Source organism: Uranotaenia lowii, chromosome 2 (genome assembly GCF_029784155.1).
Source record: "Uranotaenia lowii strain MFRU-FL chromosome 2, ASM2978415v1, whole genome shotgun sequence".
Classification (NCBI taxonomy): domain Eukaryota; kingdom Metazoa; phylum Arthropoda; class Insecta; order Diptera; family Culicidae; genus Uranotaenia; species Uranotaenia lowii.
The window spans coordinates 376,365,180-376,385,263 of record NC_073692.1 but is presented as its reverse complement, the minus strand read 5'-3'; the positions used below and the strand labels follow the sequence as shown (position 1 = coordinate 376,385,263).

The window sequence follows — 20,084 nt, the reverse complement described above, 5'->3', positions numbered from 1 at the left end:
TTGAAGGAGATCGTTGAGCATCTTTTCCCGCAACACGGTCCGACGCAGTGGCCATCAGCCCCGCAAGACGCGGGAGTCCACGACATCTACCCAATCATGAACGAGGAGCTTCTGGCCATCGCTAAGAAACTTGCGGCGAATAAGGTTCCAGTCCCGGGTGGAATCCCGAATTAAGTGGTGAAGGTGGCGGTATAGACCAGTCCAGATATTTTCAGAGTGATGTTACAAAAGTGTCTCGAGGAGGGATCTTTCCCTGACCTGTGGAAACTACGTAGCTGGTGTTACTACCGAAACAGGGCATCCGCCATCGCAACAATTGCAATTTCTCCCCTTAGTGACACAACATTTCAAACAGCGTTTACAGTTATATCCACTGACGATGTTTCGTCCTGTGTAGCCGTCGGGATCCCATTCCTTTTTGCCTGCTTCACTCGACCAGCCAGCAGATCACTCTGGTGTGGCTCTCGAAGACTGCCATTGGGTTAACAAAAAAACTGTTCCCCAAATCTGCTACGAATACCATCGCTGCTACTGCTGTCGATGCAAGAGCATTTATAATGCCCCAGTTTATCTCGATGTTCGCATGAATGATAGCCCAAAGCTCGCACTGCACTTCTTGAAGTGCGACGATTCTGTTGCTGGAGGTTTGGGTGCGGCCATTGCCACAGTTAATTCGGCTGCTGATGATGTGGGGCGTTCTAGATTGCCGATTGCAATGAGCCGACACCCCGATCATCTTGAATGGAACCTTCGATGTGCTGGTTCCGAAGCCGAAGCCGGTAACAATCGTTCTCCCCAACGCTTCAAATTGACCGCAGTCAAAAGCCTCGACACTAGCGCGTGATCCAAGCCACGAAACGTTCCTTCGACAGAAGATGAGAGACAATTTGATCCGGCGTGTCGATGGACAATGCTGCAACCCGGACCGTGGACGAAATGAAGTTAAAATTTTTGGCCGTTTAGTGTGTGTTCGAAAACACAGATGGCGCTGTCTGTGCCGTACCGTTTCGGAAGAGTTTGAGGTTCGTTTCGTGCCAAAGAAGAATGAGTTGGATATGACACCAAAAAGCAAAATGTGCCGGAAAGAAAAAACTCATTAGGTATTTGGCCACCTTGACCTTCCATCAAAACTCACGCTTTGGCGACCCTTTTCATACGAGTTGGTTTTCCTCGTGGCTCCGTTTTCAGTCCTGATATTGCTGGCGCTGGTCCGGTCTATGGTTTGGTTTGGGATCATGGCACGTGCCTCAGATTTGGCGATAAATCCGGGGTTAGGTGATTCCTCTAGGATCACAAAAGGCACCTACCTGAGCCTGAGAAGATCTGTCTTCTGCACTATCCGGCACGTTTTCGCCTTTAAAGGCTTTTCTGGCACAACGAGCACTGTTCTGGGGCGTCCTATTCCGAGCACCACACCTTTCTGTTTGGCGGAAAATGCAGTGACGTTTACCGCTCATTTGCACGCTTTACGTAGTTTCCCCCTCAATGGGTTTTTTGCCTTGCACATTTCTCCATTGGTATTCAGATTTGGTTAAAAATAAACACGCTCGTGTTGTTTTATGAAACGGGTGGGTACTTTAATAAAACTTGTTGCCTAAATTTCTCTCTCATATCATTGCTCAAACTAATCAAAATGTAAATGTAAACATGTATTCGCCATCACAATTGAATATTGACTGGTAGAGGTGTTAATTTTTTTTGGGCTGATTCATTGGTTACTATGATTGATGCAAAGCTAAGTGTCGTGATTTTACGAATCTCAATTCAGAGATTCACTTAAACGTCTGTCGCTCACAAGAATAGACCAGTGGTCGGCAACCTTTTGAGACAGAAGAGCCAAAAATTGCAAATTAAGGAAATGTCCAAGTTTCAAAGAGCCGCAATTCATTTTATCCTTACTACAAACAATGGTGATCGCTAAGATACATTGCATCCTGATGTTAACTCAGTTTTATTATAATTTTTCACAACGCCAAAGATTTTCGTTGTTTTATTGGCAAACGGAAACGATTTTCATTCCTCTGAATCAATACATTTTCATAACGGCTCCAGCTCAGTAACGTTGAAATTTTGGCGATTTACCATTGTGTCCTGATAAAATTTATCATTTTAATCTTTGGTTCCTAACAACTATTCCCAGATAAAAAATATACTTTCGATGTGTTCTGTTGAAATATTAAAAAGAAGCATTGAAAATTTTATACAAATTAATATTAAAAAAAACTATACGAGGGTTTGCCACTATTATTTTTTCTTCAAATTCTACAAATAAGCCTTCAAATTTTTTTGGGTTTGAACATCCGTTAAAATCCATTGAGGTTCATTTGATTGTTATGCGCATAAAACTATCATTTTAAATAGATAAATATTTTTCGGGCCTTAGAAAAAATAAACCAACAAATTTTAATTCGTAAATGCTCATTGCTCATTTTACGGATTGAAAAAAATTAGTCAAAATTTGACAAAATTTAACAATCGGTCGTGAGATGTGGTCTATAAAATGTGGTTATAAAATTTCTTCTATTTTTTTCATTACAAGCATTCCGATTCAGCTCTCTAGTTTTCATTTTGATTTCTGATAAAATAAAAAAAAAAGGTTTCAAAAATAATATTTCATATTTCAAAACAATTTCAAACAGTCAAAAAAATATTTTACAAATACTTTTAATTTTGGACAGATTTGCTGTATTTCAGTGTATCTTGAATTTTTGGAATCGTCAAAAATAGAATCAACCGATTATGTAGAACTATGCTGGGGTTCAATGAAAGTCTCGGATCTTCCATAACAATAATAAATCTTACATAATAATAGACATCTAATTTTGGCTTTGCTTCGCTGTATTTCATTTTTCAACGAACCGATTTTTTTAACTCAAATTTTAGTTTTTTGACGTTATTTTGATCATCACTTCATAGAATAAACCAAAACCAAAATTCTGATAAAGACTTTAAAATCAAAATTAACTTTTAGAACAGCCATGACGTTTTAAAAATAATTGCAGAATTAGGAATTAGGTTTAGAATTAAAAAAAAAAGATGAAAAAGTTATAAGAAGATATATTAAAGTTTATGGAAGAAAATGCTTCTTTACCAAATAAAGTTTCTCCTTCGAATAAATTCCTAAAAATATTCATATTATACATGAAATTCTAAAATTAGACCAGCACTCAGCTCCCGGTTTACAAAAATTTTTTTTAACAAATTTGAACATTTCACTTGAACTCATGTTCAAAATTAGAACGAAGAACTTGATTTTTTCATGGATTTGAAAAGTATCATTGAGAGATAGAATTCAATATTTGAAAAATATAAAAATAAAATGTTTTAAGAAAGAAATTATAATGCACAAAAAAATTACTATCAGTATTCAAAGCATTACTAAAATCATCACCTGATATTCATATTTGATCAGAACGGTGGTAAAGCAAATTTATTTTTAAAATATTCAATTCAAGAAAAACAAACTCAATTTCATAACCTTAACAGTGAGGACTTTATTTGACGATTAAAAAATGCTCCATTTTTATCCAATTAAATTAGAAAATCAAATTCAACGGAAAACTTCCGGTGCCAGCGAAGAAAAATTTCTGCAGGCTTCCAAATTCTATATCAGACTTTTATGAAGAACGTTAACTGATTTCTAAATCTCAACTTGGTTGCAGTCTGACAAAATGCTATTAATTTGTTTTATTTATAGTATGGGAAGTATTATCTGAATTGAAGGAACTTATGTTGCGTCCGTTTACTCTTGAAAATTTCGAGAATTTTCAAAATTTTCACACATTCAGCTAAAGAGCCGCATTTATACATCCAAAGAGCCGCATGCGGCTCGCGAGCCGCAGGTTGCCGACCTATGGAATAGACCAATGACTGACTTTGTGTTGTTTGTATGTCAAGTGTTGCCAAAATAGCAAACGTTGTCATAGAAATTTATTTTATTTTATTTTTCTTCAGTGTTGCCGAATACAACTATTATTTTATTTTATTCTTAATTAAATTTGATTAATTTTCTGTATATCTTTCATCTCATCCCTACATTCCTTCTCACCTCTATTCTCAATTAAAACTTTTCACGCGTCGACTTTTGTTTTTTTTTCCTTTAGAGCAAAATTTTATTCACCGAATATCCTCAATTTTTATTCCATATTCCACATCTTTATTCTCCATTCTACAAATTTAATTGCAATTCTGCTTATCCTTCATCTCATCTCTACATTCCTCCTCAACTCTATTCTAAATAGAATCTTTAATTTACAGACTTTTGTTTTTTCTAAAATACAAAATTTTATATCTCAAATATCCCTCATCTCAATTCTACATTCCATTCTCTGCAAAAGCTTTTCAAATCTTAATATTTTTTTGCATATTCTTCATTTCATCCGAAAATATTCTTCACAAAAGCCATTCCAATTTGTGCTTTCCCTGTCACTCTGCTTTTATTTACCAGAGCCGGAACAATCCGCAAAAAACACATTCTTAGCAACAGCTTTCTCAAACTGTCACTCTGTCTCTGTTTACCAGAGCCGTAATAATCCGATAGTATTCTTAGAAACAGCTTCCCCAACCAGAAGGCTTATTCAAATCAAATAATCACCAGCAGTAGCTTTAAAAATCCAGCAGCCTTAAAAATCTGTGCTTCTTAAGCCAATTCCACAGGGTGGCCAAATCAAAACAAACAAGCAGCAGCATTAAATATCTCGCTACTAACGTCAATTCCGTCTTTTTTCACCGGATGGCCAAATCATAACAAACAATTAGCCACCATAGTCCAGAAAATCTGTGCTACCAAAGCCATTGCGTCTTTACCAACCGAAAGGCCAAATCAAAATAAACAATCAGCAGAAGCTGCCTGAAAATCAGCGCTTCCAAACCCATTCCACCTTTTTCCACCGGAAAGCCAAATCATAACAAATATAATAGAACAATTCCGTCTTATTCCACCGGAAGGCCAAATCAAAACAATCAGCAGCAGCAGCCTTAAATATCTGCGCTTCTAATGGCAATTCCGTCTTATTCCACCGGAAGGCCAAATCAAAACAATCAGAAGCAGCCTTAAATATCTGTGCTTCTAATGGCAATTCCGTCTTACTCCACCGGAAGGCCCAATCAAAACAATCAGCAGCAGCCTTAAATATCTGCGCTTCTAACCAAAACAAAACAATCAGCAGCAGCAGCCTTAAATATCTGCGCTTCTGACGGCAATTCCGTCTTATTCTAAAGGAGGACCAAATCAAAACAATCAGCAGCTGCAGCCTTAAATTTCTGCGCTTTTAATGCCAATTCCTTCTTGTTCCATAGGTAGGCCAAATTAAAACAATCAGCAGCAGCAGTTTTAAATATCTGCGCTTCTAACGGCAATTCCGTCTTATTCCACCGGAAGGCCAAATCAAAACAATCAGCAGCAGCAGCCTTAAATATCTGCGCTTCTGACGACAATTCCGTCTTATTCTAACGGAAGCCCAAATCAAAACAATCAGCAGCGGCAGCCTTAAATTTCTGCGCTTTCAATGCCAATTCCGTCTTGTTCCATAGGAAGACCAAATTAAAACAATCAGCAGCAGAAGCCTTAAATATCTGCGCTTCTCACGGCAATTCCGTCTTATTCCACCGGAAGGCCAAATCAAAACAATCAGCAGCAGCAGTTTTAAATATCTGCGCTTCTAACGGCAATTCCGTCTTATTCCACCGGAAGGCCAAATCAAAACAATCAGCAGCAGCAGCCTTAAATATCTGCGCTTCTGACGACAATTCCGTCTTATTCCACGGGAAGCCCAAATCAAAACAATCAGCAGCGGCAGCCTTAAATTTCTGCGCTTTCAATGCCAATTCCGTCTTGTTCCATAGGAAGACCAAATTAAAACAATCAGCAGCAGAAGCCTTAAATATCTGCGCTTCTCACGGCAATTCCGTCTTATTCCACCGGAAGGCCAAATCAAAACAATCAGCAGCAGCAGCCTTAAATATCTGCGCTTCTATCGGCAATTCCGTCTTATTCCACCGGAAGGCCAAATCAATACAATCAGCAGCAGCAGCCTTAAATATCTGCGCTTCTGACGGCAATTCCGTCTTATTCCACGGGAAGGCCAAATCAAAACAATCAGCAGCGGCAGCCTTAAATTTCTGCGCTTTCAATGCCAATTCCGTCTTGTTCCATAGGAAGGCCAAATTAAAACAATCAGCAGCAGAAGCCTTAAATATCTGCGCTTCTCACGGCAATTCCGTCTTATTCCACCGGAAGGCCAAAACAAAACAATCAGCAGCAGCAGCCTTAAATATCTGCGCTTCTATCGGCAATTCCGTCTTACTCCACCGGAAGGCCAAATCAAAACAATCAGCAGCAGCAGCCTTAAATATCTGCGCTATTTGTGCTTATTCTACCAACCACGCCATTGTCGGGATTTTACAAATCTCAATTCAGAGATTCACTTAAACACGTCTGTCGCTCACAAGAATAGATCAATGACTGATTTTGTGTTGTTTGTATGTCAAGTGTTGCCAAAATAGCAAACGTTGTCATAGAAATTTATTTTATTTTATTTACACATAACAAATTTTCTAAAATTAAACGAGCCAGATACGCTTCAACACCAAATAGTTTATTTTTTACCTAATCTGGATCAGATCTAATTTTACATCATTTTGTATCTAAACGACGCACACTACAAAAATTTGCACATTGGAACAAATGTTAAGCTCGAAAAGATCTAAATTTATTGCATAAGGGATGTGTTTTTATGTCATGTAAATATAAAAACGATAGCGAAAATGTAAAATCATGAGTTGAAATCATTCAGTCGTTGACTTCCACTGAGCCATTCAAGTAGCTTGCCACAGATTTGATTTGAGGGACATGAATAAAGACATTTCCCCACTTCCGTTCAGTAAGAGAGTTAAAATGGAGATTGTCGGTTTGTAAAATCGAGTGGAGTTCATGGGTTTTGTGGGTAAGGCAATGTGAGAAATCTTTTGTTTTCAAAATAATGTCTTGTGTTTTAAATATTTTTTTCAGTTGAAAAAAAAAACCTTTAATCTGGAGCTGAACGTAAGTGCTGCAACAATAAGTGGGATCAACAGCAGCAGACTAACGCTGAAAGCAGCGGCTCCGTTTGACAACAACAACAACCGAAGGACTGAATCCAGCAGCACCATGGGGGATCTAATTTGATACAAAAATGTCAACACAGAAGTATATTGGTTAAAAAGCGCTATAGAAAACCGTAAGTAACCTGTATCACAAAATTTTAGTGAAATATATTTTTATTAATATAAATTCAAGTGAAATTTCACAGTTAAAAAAAAATAGTCATTCATCCTTATTTTTATTCCAAATTATGGGAATCGTAATTTCATTGAATTGGAAAAAAAATAACGATGAATATTTTTTTTGCAAACTGTGCAAATTAAGTAAAATTTATGTTAATGAAAATTTATTATCCTAATAATAAATATCTCTGAAAGCTAACGCCACTGAAATTTAACACAAAGCAATGAAATTTCAGAGACGATCTAAATTTACGTCAAATAAGATGCTTTACTTTTGTGCATCCAATTTGACATAAATTTACATCATCTATGATATAACATTATGTAGAATATGCCTTCAATTTAAGTCTGAGAATCTATGTCTTCAAGCGTTTCTGTTTTCTTTGCTTTAATTTTATTTCAAAAGTGATGCTTCAATTTTGTGCATCCAATTTGACATAAATTTACACCTAAAAATTAATAGTGTATATCTTCAGTGTTGCCGAATACAACTATTATTTTATTTTATTCTTAATTAACTTTGATTAATTTTCTGTATATCTTTCATCTCATCCCTACACTAAGGTTGCCAGAATTTTTTTAGTACGTATCCGGGCCGACAAAATCCGGGCAATTTCATATAAAACCTGTCAAAAAGTGGGCATTTCATTTCTAAATTGACTACCAAAAATCTGGGTAATATCCGGGCAAGTTTTGTCGAAACCCAGAAATTATTCACAAAAATCAAGATAAAAAAAACTGGAAAAAAATTTCCATCAAAACTCATCGACAGATTAAAAATCTTATTCTAGGCTTCCAAAAATTCTTACATGTTTATTTTTTGCAAAACTTGCTCAAAAAATTTAGTTTTGAAGGCATAAATAAAAAAACCTAACAACACAATTTGTTTATTTTGGGTTGATACCGAATAAAGTGAAATAATCTGGGCAAAATCCGAGCTTTTGAAAATGAAATCCGGACAACCGGACCGGGAATTCTAGGATGAATTATCATATAGGATGAAAATATCGGAAATTTTTTTATTTTCCGCTGAAATGTTTATTTAGTGGCTATGCATCATTTTGCTACAGAGCTCGAGTCTCTGTGGCAGTAGCTGCAAAGGCAATTATGTCACTGTGGCGCAATTCAAGTTTAAGCTCTCTTTTGGCATAATGTTAGCTCCAATCAAAATTCATATTTTTCAACCACTTCTTTGAGTAATAATTTACTATCTACCATATAAAACTGACCCTGGGAATAGAGTGTCCATTTCCCGGTCATTTCAGCGTTCCCAAGAATCGGGAAATCTGACGATTCTTTTCCCGGGGATTTTCGGGATCCCGGGAAAAATTAAAAATGTAGATTTGACCTTTCGTAGTATATACTTATCTATACGATATTTTTAAGTTTTTAGGTAGTAGTATCGCAAATCATTTCAAACTTTTTCAATGTCTCAAAAATTCAATTGACAATTATAAAACCTAAGACTCAAAAATAAAGTAGGGGAGAGAGGGGTATCGTGGGCCATGGGGAAACGTGGGCCACTCTAATATCTCAGTTGTGTGTTGAGATAAAAATCTCAAACCAACTGTCATCGTCGTCGCTTTTTGTGAGCATATATTTCTATATGTTGTTGACTGAAATACGCATCATATGCTTCTTTTATTTATCAAGCTAAAAAAAATTAGAAAAATTTAGTTACATAATTAAAAAAACACCCGCTAATTTCATCGATGGGGAACCTAAAGTGCATAACAAAAATATGCTCATACGCATATGATCTTAGTTTTGTCATGATCTTTCACGTGGAAAAGGAATATTTGATGAAACATTAATAAGTCACACAAACGCAACCAATTTGCAAATCACAGCTTGTGGGGGAATCGTGGGCCACACATCTTGAACCACCTAAATTTTTATGTTTTTATACACATTCAGAACTTAAAATACGTTTTTCCTATCTGTAAAGTTTTCTTATGCCAAATGAAGAGTTATGAAAAATATTTTGTACATCCTATATAAGAAATTTTGCCAAAACGTTCGCGGGCCAGGTTTTGGAATCTATGCGGTCATACACAGCTCTCTTTTTTATTGCATCATCGGAAATTACTTTAAAATAACGAAATGAATTAGGAAATCACAGTTTTGGGTCAACTCATAAAATTTGCATGTTATTTGGTCAATTTGGATTGGGTGGCCCACGATTCCCCACCATTTTTCAAAATCCAAATAATATTGCTTTTTTTTTTAAACAGCCAGAATTTAGGGAAAATAAATTATTAAAAATTATAAAAAATACCTTATGATACCTTGAAAATGTAGAAAACCATACCATTTTTTATTTTCATTTTATCTTTTATAATGAAGAAGGTATGGAACAACGAAAAAAAGTGCCCCATGATTCCCCACTCTCCCATACTTCATCCGAAAAACTTGACTGAAACTTGCTCTCGAAATATTAAAAAATTGAGAAAGATTTTTCACTATTAATAGAAGTTGGTTAGATAACTATCCTGTTGTTTCAAAATATGCCATTTCTTTGCGAGGATTTTCCTACTGTCAACAGTTTGCGAAACGGAAGTTCTGAATAATGAGTATTGCAAAATAGAACATTCTTTTCGTAGCGTTTCTTTATTGGAAATGTTTGGCTCTTTGTCGTTTTTCACACACTTTAGACTAGGTTTTCGAACGAAAAAACATTAAATATATTTACCAGTTTTTAGGAAAAAAAGCCATTTACCAAAGTAGAGCTATCATTTTCCTTGCTCAATCTAATCCATTCTTCCAATTACGATCCTGTAAAATTTTACTAATTTAGAACTTTATTGGCATCGGGATTTCCCGGGATTTTTTAGCGTTTTCCGTGATTCGGGAATTCTCGAATTTTTTTATTCCAGGGAATTCCCGGTCGATAAATCCCGGATAGGACACTCTGCCTGGGAATGCTTTTTACCATCTGAATCTCATATCAAACTACCGGCATTCAGGGTTTTAGGTGGTTAAAGCTAAGAGAGATTTTCTTGTAGACTTTCCAAGAGATTTAGAAACGGCAAACGTCTTATGGTTAATCTTCTGTTTCCCAATTCAACCGTTCTTTTCCTTAAGAAAGATCAGATATCACTTGATGCTCAAAATCAACCGGCACCGATCGTTGTTGGAATGCGTTTCGGAAACATTTCGCCGGAAAAAGTTCCCTCCATTCGAAAATTACCAATACCGAACGTCCTTGGCGCATCGTCAGTGATACCGACTCACGCCGCCAGTTCGAGATGCCGCCATGAAAATTTATGATGCGCACAATTTCCACATACTCGCCATGCCACTAGCCGGTAGTCAGTAGCAGAAACCGCTTCGATTACGCGTTTTCTCACTGAAAAACAGTCACACACACAGCCATTAGCATCTGGTATGGAGTGCGTAAAATTGCAATGTTATGTATCGAGTGGTTTTCCTGCTTTACTTCCGCCTCCGGGCAATTGATAAGCGAGGCTCACAATAAAACCGTACAATTTTATTTGATGTTAGGTTGTTGCTGGCTGGGGTTTTTATTTTTTTATTGGCAAAGGCTCACATTGAAAAGACAATCAATGCTGCTGTCAGATGGTTTTTTCTCGCTTGGGAAATTTCCATAAATTGAACAAGTGGAAACTGCGCGAATTTAAATGCTAGTGATCGGTTTTTATTGCGCTGGAAAAAAGTTAACCTCCAGTGACAGGTTAACATCAATATAACAAATTGAAAATTAAATTTGAGTCAAGATTGCCAAAGATAAAAAGTTAATGATTTTTATCAAAAAACCAAGTTTTCAAATTCTAATATTTGTTAATTTTCCAAAGATTTCTATTTGATACCTGAGATTTGAATCGTTGCATCACTTGCCTGAAAACTCGAGCCCCTTTTCCTCCAACTTTATGTAATAAATTTTACAACATTTACGAAATTGAAATTTATGACCATTCCGTTTCGTTCGTTGGTCGATGTTGCCTGTGAGTGTGATATTGATTGTTATTCTAAAAATGAATTGAATTTGAATCTTCTCCCCCTAGGAGCAGCAGCAACAGAAGAAGATTGCACGTTCAACCCATTTGGCAAATGGGTTGGCCAATGAAAAAGGGTAAATGTCCGATGTTTGGGATCATGTATCTTGTTACTCCAAATATAGTTTAAGAACGTGTTGGACAATTTAGAGTTCACTTGATCTTGTTTAACATGAAAGAATATTGTGTATTCAGTTGTTTTGATGAAATTGATGAAACAAGATCACTTCTCCTTGGATCGCATATCGGAGAGCACACATAAATTCGTTCATTGACTTTTAACAGCGCTCCGACTCGAGGAAGAGGGAAATCGTGGGAAGGTAATGAAGTTATGGAGGATTTCCCCAACCCAAAGATTCTGACTCTGGCGGCATAGGAAAGAACCACCATCGATAAAGTGGAAATCGATGAGGCAAAATGTAAACGAGGGATTTATTAGGGCGCACGGATTTGGGGTTTTATGGTTTAACTCGTTTGTGAGGTAACAAACCCGGCAGCAACATCGGACTAAGTCATTCCGGAATTTGAAAAAAAAAAACGGAAAACCCCCCTTTGGAAGGAATATTTGGTTTGGAATTAATGGGACGAAAATGCCGATTCTGTTTTGATAATTCTGGTATCGTTTCCATGACTGCTGTTGTGAACAAAAACTAGAAGATAGATGGGATGTTCTTCCAGTTTTTTGGCCATCACATTTGGAAAGACGTTTTAATGAACTTTACGAGAATGTTTTTCTCTGAGTTAGATCATTCCAATTGTTTGCAGCTTATTCATCAAAACATCGATGAAAACATTCAAATCTTAGGTTCACATTAAAAGAGACTGATATAATTTTCAACCTTCAGAGATGATAAATGATAACTGCACCTTTTTCCGATTCCACTTCCGGGGTTTATTTTGATAGACTGACAAATACCAAAGTCATTTCCATAGGATAGACTTACAAAATTGAAAGAAAACTGTAAAGTTGTTAAATCATCATTTCTGTCGAAATTTCCCCTTTATTACGTGTGAGCGTGAGCGTTCCGGGAACGAAAAAAAAACACTTGGCCTTAAGCTTTTCCACTTGTGAGGCGCTTGTTCGGCGGTAAATCACTAGGGCTAGAGCGAGCTATTTATCAAATTTATGAGTCTCTGATTTTCTTTGGCCTCTCTCGGCAAGCAGAAATTCGCCAGGAGCAAATCTTCATATTTATTACCAATAATTCTGGGAATGAATGCCGGTCACGGTATAGATTCGAAAGTTCTAGTGGAGGACATTATGAGACACTAGTTATTTCATCATGGAGGTAAGTACTTGACTCTTTTAAGAAATCAGAAAATTCTATTAGGTTCTTGAACGTGGTACGAAGAAAATTATCTTAATGCAAATTTTTGTGAAAATATATAACTATTGGATTGTCATATTAGCTACACTCTCTGGAGCCACCTTTACATTCAGAGCAGTTTTTTTTCTGGTCAATTTTTAACTTGAAAACATTTGAATTCAAAATAATTAATTTTAATGAATATATAACAGGTATTTCAACACTTATGTTTTCAGTTCAGAATCTAAAAGTGGCTCCAGAGAGTTCAACGAATATAATTAAACTTTTAATCTAACGTAGAAAAATGAAGGGCACACATTTTAATGAAACAATTAAATTTCAATAGAATTTTCCATTTTAGATGGCGAATGGAAGATAATCTTCAACTCGAGACCCTTTACAGTTATTTAGTTTGAGAATAGAATGGTACCGTAAAACGGGGTAACATTGATCACCAGGGTAGCTTTGATCAACTTGAAATTTTTCTACCTAATCATCAATAACTAAGTCTAAAGTTAAAATTTATTAAAACTTTTTTCTACGTTAAAACCCACATGTTGAATTTTAAATTGGGAAAAATTTGATTTGTTTTTGGAAATTTCAAATATATATAAAAATGATATTTTAAAATCTTGAAATATCTTATTTTTCGAAGGCTCGAACAAACACTCTTCCTGATGAAATCAATGCGTTTAGAAGCAGCAGGTTGATTGATGTGACAGTTCAACTTTTTTTCTTAGTAAATTTTTAGTTTTGATGTAGTTTTTGTTGTATTTTGAGGTAAAGTTTTGATATTTAAAAAATAGGGACGTTTTCCAAGAGTAAGCCAATCTAGGAAAAAAGGCTAGAAACCCAATCAAATGGTAAAGTAAAGAAGGAAAAACAATAGGAGGGAATAGTGCGAGAGCCTAGAGAATTGAATGAAGGCAAAATTTAATTTTTTTTGTAGATAAAGTCCTATAAGTCATGTTAAGAAATTTAGCTCCTTAATTTATGCAACATCATGGCCCATCTTTCGATTTTAATTGTTGTTCAGCCTTAACACACGAACTGCCTTAGTTTATCAGTTACTAGCATTGGTAAATTTTATGAAGGTGTTTTGTATCCTTCATAATTAAAAAACTCGTTAAAACCGTCAAAATAGAGACTGATACCCTTATGATCCAAATCCTAAAAAAAGACGAAATCGATTTTTAAATCAAATTAAGAGTAGGGTAAATGATCTTGAGCGGAACTAGTCAAAATCTGATCTTGAGCGGAACCATTTACTTTTTCTAAGTTCTAGGCAATGAGTGTTATGAACCTTACCAAATTGTTAAAAAAACACTTTTTCAAGATCTTTTCATACAAGCATTGACATTTTTGCTAAAATTTATTAACTGAAATAATGTTATTAGAAGATTTAAAAACATACCCATTTCTGCTGCAATTTTCATCAATCTACGCTGACTTTGAACGTCAATTTATGTCACCCTTGATCGTTGTAAACTGATTCTCAATGATTAAAATGGTAGAAAAACTCATTAAAAAGCATTATTCGGGTTTTTGTAACAAGTTTTCCATCAGTATATCAATAAATAGCGTAGTTTTTAAAAGTAAAATATGATCTTGAGTGGAACCATCTTTGATCTTGAGCGGAACTACTAGCTTCCGAAATAAACCGCTAGGTGCGCTGCCTTATGCCTAATGTCTCACACGCAGTTTTTACCCCTGAGTGTATGCAGTACATTTGTATATTTCTTATTCTATCAACTTTAGGGAAAGAAAAAAATGTAAAATAAGGTTCAAATTGAACAAAAACTAATTAATTGCTGACACAGCGTACCAAACAAGGCACACAATCTTTCTTTCAGAGGGACGACGAGAAGGAGAAGAAAGGCTTTCATACATATTTTTGGCATAATTCGAGAACTAATGAAGCCAATAAAGTTAAGTCATTACTTCAGAATAAGAATCAATCTTCATTGCCATTACTATTCGTATTTATGAAGTAGCTTTCTTTTAAAGAAGTTGTTTCAGATGTTCGCATTCAAATTTAAAACGATATACTACTTAATAAACAAAAATTCAAATTGTTTTTTACACCCATTCTTTCAGTTTTACAAAGTGTAGCAAAGCACACCGGGTTAGCTATTTTATAATACTTCACGATTCAATTGGTGGCCTGGTATTGAAAACCTATCCGATTCCCTTGTCCCTTGACTTTACACTTGAGCTCGAACTGGAAATCGGTTTGAGAAATAGTTGTTTTATCAATTGAGATAAATAATTAATGTTTCCATAAATTTTTAATATAAATAAATGTTAACGTGATTCATAAGAAACTGGAATTTGTAATGAACTTTATTCTATGAATGAGTTGCTTACAGCAAGGTTGTCGAAATCACAGAAAAATCTGTTATTTCACAAAATTTTGAGGAAACTTTTATCACAGCATCTGTGTCACAGAACAAGATATTTTGAAATATTTACAGATTTCACAGAATTTTTTAATTCCGAATGGATTTCCAAAATTATAATTTTTTTGGTCAATATAAAATTAAGGTTTCTTACTTTGAATTAGAAAACTATGAAAAGATTTTCAACGTAAACTGATTTTTCCCAACTAAAATATAAAAGAAAAAGTATGAAAAGACTTTCAACGTGAACTGATTTTTCCCAAGTAAAATATGAAAATGACCCAATTTATCATGAATTTCCAATAAAATTAAAGGAATTAGGGGAATAGGGATTAAAAAAAATAAGATTTCTTTCTCAAAAACATTGATTCAGAGCAATGTACAGTTTTTTTTTACCAAATCTGTAATTTAAGGCATCTTCTTTTGTTTTACTAACTTTGTCGTTACCTTCAAAAGTTGTTCGGGGCAGTATGATCCTAAACACGCACATTAAAATAATCAATCAAATATACTAACGTATTTAATTTTTAAGATTGAAAAAAACTAAAATTTGAGTTAAGAGAATCGATTCTTTCAAAATAGAATACAGTGCATCAAAGGGAAAATTGGACTTTTTCAAGCAAGAAATAAATTTTAACGGATATTTTGAGAACAACTTTGGAACGCAGAGTTTCTTTTTTCACGTAAAAACATTAATTTTTGAACTTTAAAATCTTCAAAGATGAAATTTAATTGAAGTTTTCACAGTTACACAAGTATTAGGAATGAAAGCTATTAAAGATGTTGACAGAAGAAAATGGTTCCGCTCAAGATCATATTTTAGTTCCGCTCAAGATCAGCGTGGTTCCGCTCAAGATCAGAATTCTTACTTCAGTAAAACAGCTCTAGAGTTATTAGGATTTACTCTAAAATATTTTAAAAATCATCATTAGAAAGCAGAAACCAAGATCTATCCGCTGAACAGAAAATTTTTTTGTTCGGATAAAATCCAAAGCCATACCGCTTGGTCAACTGTTCCGAGTTGCGTCGAATTTAGCCAATTGGTTCCGCTCAAGATCATTTACCCTAGTCTTATAAATTTCTTCAACCATGAATCACGTTCATGCGAGTCCAGTACTGGTTTTAAAAATATGAAACATGCCACATTCCCCTTAACAAAAGTGACCAATCTTACCCCGTTTTACGGTAACAACTTTGTGATTCCATCAAAATTTCATCATTGAACACAAACAATTGGAAAATTAGGAAACTACTCTTCTTCCTTTCATGCTTAGATGCTTAAAAACTGAACGGAATTTAGAATATAAAAAAAGTTTAATTTGTAGAACTAAAATTCATAATTTGAAATGATTCGTTTAAAAATGATTCGTTTTACTTTAAGAATTCTAAAACTAAAAAAGAGAAAATTTTAAAGAAATTGGGAAAAAGTTTCCAAAGATATTTACAGACTCTGAAAACGTGTGTTTTTATTTTCAAAAGTGATTTGGCGGCATCCATAAATTACGTAACGCAAAAAATGCACTTTTTTGACCCCCTCCCCCCCGTATGTCACAAATCGTAACGCTTCGACGTACCCCCCTATGAAAATTACGTAACGCTGATAATTACCCCCTCCCCCCCATTTTCTCACGTTTTTAAATACTGATTTTCGAAGTTAAAAATTTTTTATCGTAATAGCGGAATTAATATCTATCCAAATCGCTTCTTAGTACTCATTGATGATAACTCTCTCAAAAAATAAATTGATTGTCTTATTACGAGTTGCTCTATGTTTGTTAACTGCTGATCCACCTTGTTTACTTTATTTTGTGACAAGAGCATAGCTTGTTATGCAAGATATACTCCACTTAGTAATATTCGTCAGAATAAGCAAAATTGCATTTTTTAAATCAATTGATAAAAAATAGTAAAATTTCCGTCTTAAGGTTGAATTGAGTTCTTGGGGGTAGATGTACCTCATATTCGGTTTTGCAACGGTCATTTCAGAGGATATTCAAAACACATTTTAAGAAATCTACCTATGAATCTTAAAAGAGGAAAGGATACAAATCAGTTTCAATCATGTTGAAGCTTACAAATTTTAAACTTATTTTGGATTGCATATCATCCTGCAAAAATTGCATGACATAAAAAAGCTGCGATGAAACTGAAATTTTTAAAGAAAAAAACGTTACGTAACGATGAGCATACCTCCCCCCCTCCCCTATGTCACAATTCGTAACACTCGAGCTTACCCCCTCCCCCCCCCCTAGGAGCGTTACGTAATTTATGGATGCCCCCTTTAGAGGAAAAATAAAAAAAGGCTATAATTTTCTATGATTTTAAGTTGCTGTGAATCAGAATTCAGTCTCTCTAAGCCTTCGTCGGTGTCGGTTTTAATTTACTCTCGCTCATCGATCAAAAGGCAGCGATTTTTTTCTGTGGATAAAGGATAGGATAGCGCGCGGTGATGAGCCCATCACCGGGTGACCATCCGAACCGGACTATTCCGGAATGGATGGATGCCCAAAGCTTACACGGACGGTTTTATTATTTAATTTTCAAGGTGTCAAAGGAAAAGAACTACCGAAAAACCCGTTCTTCATTGGCCGTTCGATTGAGAACTTTGCGGGTAAAATTGAAGGAGTCTTTCACGAGAAATCCCGGAAATTGTACGTGCTGAAGATAAGAAACAAGAATCAAGGAAGGCAGCTGACAACACTAGCAACTCTATTGGACGGTACACCTATTGTAATATGTCGCCATCCAAGTTTGAACCAACGAAAGTTGGTGGTTACTTGTCCAGAAGTAGATGGCGTTTATGTAAAACTACTGTTAGAAGAATTTAAGCCCCTGAAAATCATCGATGTCCGCCGCATAACAAAAAAAACTACAGCAGGAATAGAAGGTAGGTATATCAACTTTAATTCTCTCTATCGAGTTCGCACGCGAATTTATTACTCGCAGCCGTTGATATGCCGACAACGTTTGCATTACGGTCACTCTAAAAGCCGTTGCTTAAATCAGTTGGCATGCAAAAATTGCTCACAAAATCACGATAGCGCTAACTGCCAAGAATTAACCTATTGTCGAAATTGCAAGACAACAGGTCATTCCCCTCTGGATCGAAATTGCCCCATTTAGATAGCAGAATCATCAGCGCTAAAACTCAACACCGATAAGAATATTCCGATCAACGAAGCCCGAAGAATGACACACACGAGCAACAACCCAAGCAACCAGAATTTCCTTAAAAAGGTTTCATCCGCTTAATCAGCTCTCGTTTCTGTCAAATGCTAATGCTAATCATCCCAAAATTTAAGTTCTCAAAGCTACTTTGAAGTTTAGCTGACTGAAGAGAATGCTATTAAGCTTCTAAGAGAATGTCAAAAAACTTCTACGCGCCGAAAAAAAAAGATGACAGATTGCTAGGTTGCCAGTCTATCATGGTCTATCTCATTGATTTTAATTATATTGTTTTGATTACAAAAGCTGCTTACGCTTAGAGAAAATTCGAAAAATTCTTGAATTCCATTTCTAAATATCAGTACAGATGTAAACAAAACAAATACTATGACAAGAAATTGACAGTCATTTTTGACATGTCGCTTAGAGTTTGCATATGGGTTCTCTAAAACACCTAGAAGAATCTTAACGGTGCGTTAGAGAGGGTTAAGCTAACGTTATCGACCTTCTTGGAAGAAGTTGCATTAAAAGCGCTTAGAAGTGCCGAATCGATAATTCAACCTTTCAAAAGGCATTGGAAGTTCCTGAGTAACTTTTACGTGACAAGAGTCATCTGAAGCTCCCGTAAAACATTTTTTCACTCAAATGTGAACTTCGCAGTCCCATTTTTAAGTAAAAACGCGATTAGTTGATCAAATGCATTTCAGGTAAAAGAAAACAAGAAATAGAAAGTAATATGGAACTTTGCTCAAAAAATTAAAAACAAAGTATTGCAGCATGAAAAATAGCGGGATTTCATACCATGAGAATTGTTGTTTGAAAACACTGCCATCGCTGTAAAATTGATTTACGATGAAGAATAACTTCAAAATGATTTTGGAGAAACAAGAGGAAGAATTTTGATTAAAACTGGTGAAAATTTCACCACATATCAGCAAAACATTCTTTAACTAACTTTTCTTAGGGTTAATCAAAGATGAACAATACAGTGTTTAGGATCCCGAGAAAAAAAAAATTTAAATTCAACCGAGAAGATATTTGCCTCAGCTGGAAATAAAATAAAAAAAACTAAATTATTATGTTTCTTTTTGCTCATGGAGGTAGGCACTACAATTATCATTTCTTCGAATATAAGTAAAGATAATTACAGGGGAAATGAACAAACAAAAAATATCAGCGAAGCAAAAAACAACGCACTGATCAACGTTCAATATGATGGGAGCAGAAATGAACGTTTTTTACTGTTCCTATTCACCCAGTTTAGGGAGTAGACAGAAATAGCTGTTTGAAATTGATAGTAACAATTCCGAACTATTTTTTTCTTTGATTGAGTTTTGTTAGGGTCCATGCACTCAACATTATTTCAAAGAAATATTACGAAAATAGTCCTGTTGCACCCCATTTTACGATACCAATCCAGTCCCATGAACATAAATAATTGCGGGAGCCGCTGATTATCAAAATGAAAATTTTGAAAACACCGGAAAGGAGATGATTGAGGTTCAGGGGTGTACAAAAACGAGCGACATTTTCAGTACTTCCCAAATCGTGGAGCCTCCACAAAATTCAAAGTAATTTTAAGTCTTTAATGCATTGAATTTTGATTTATTGTTATAAATTATATTCAACAGGAGAATTTGACTGTTCAGTGCGCTTAGTTAGAAATATGAAGAAATGCGCTGGAGAGAAAGGTAGATAAGGCTCACCCAATCCTAAAAAATCGCATCATATTTCTGAAGATAAAGTTCATAAAGTGAAAGCGTTTTACCTTGAAGGAGACGAAAGCAAAGAACTGGCAGGAAAAAAAGATTTCAAAAATGTCCGAGAAGGAAGTGCTCGTTTACTAAAGCAAAAGTGCCTAAAATTGGCAAATCTTAAAGAAACTTATAGGTTGTTAACCCAAAATCATTACCAAAATATTTGGTATAATTTTT

At 35.3% G+C, this 20,084-nt stretch overlaps 1 protein-coding gene across 1 annotated transcript in view; it reads left to right on the top strand.

The window, feature by feature from the left end:
* Window positions 1–20,084, top strand: part of LOC129740893 (neuropeptide Y receptor type 2) — a 513,355-nt gene that overhangs the window by 51,019 nt on the left and 442,252 nt on the right. The window lies entirely within an intron of this gene.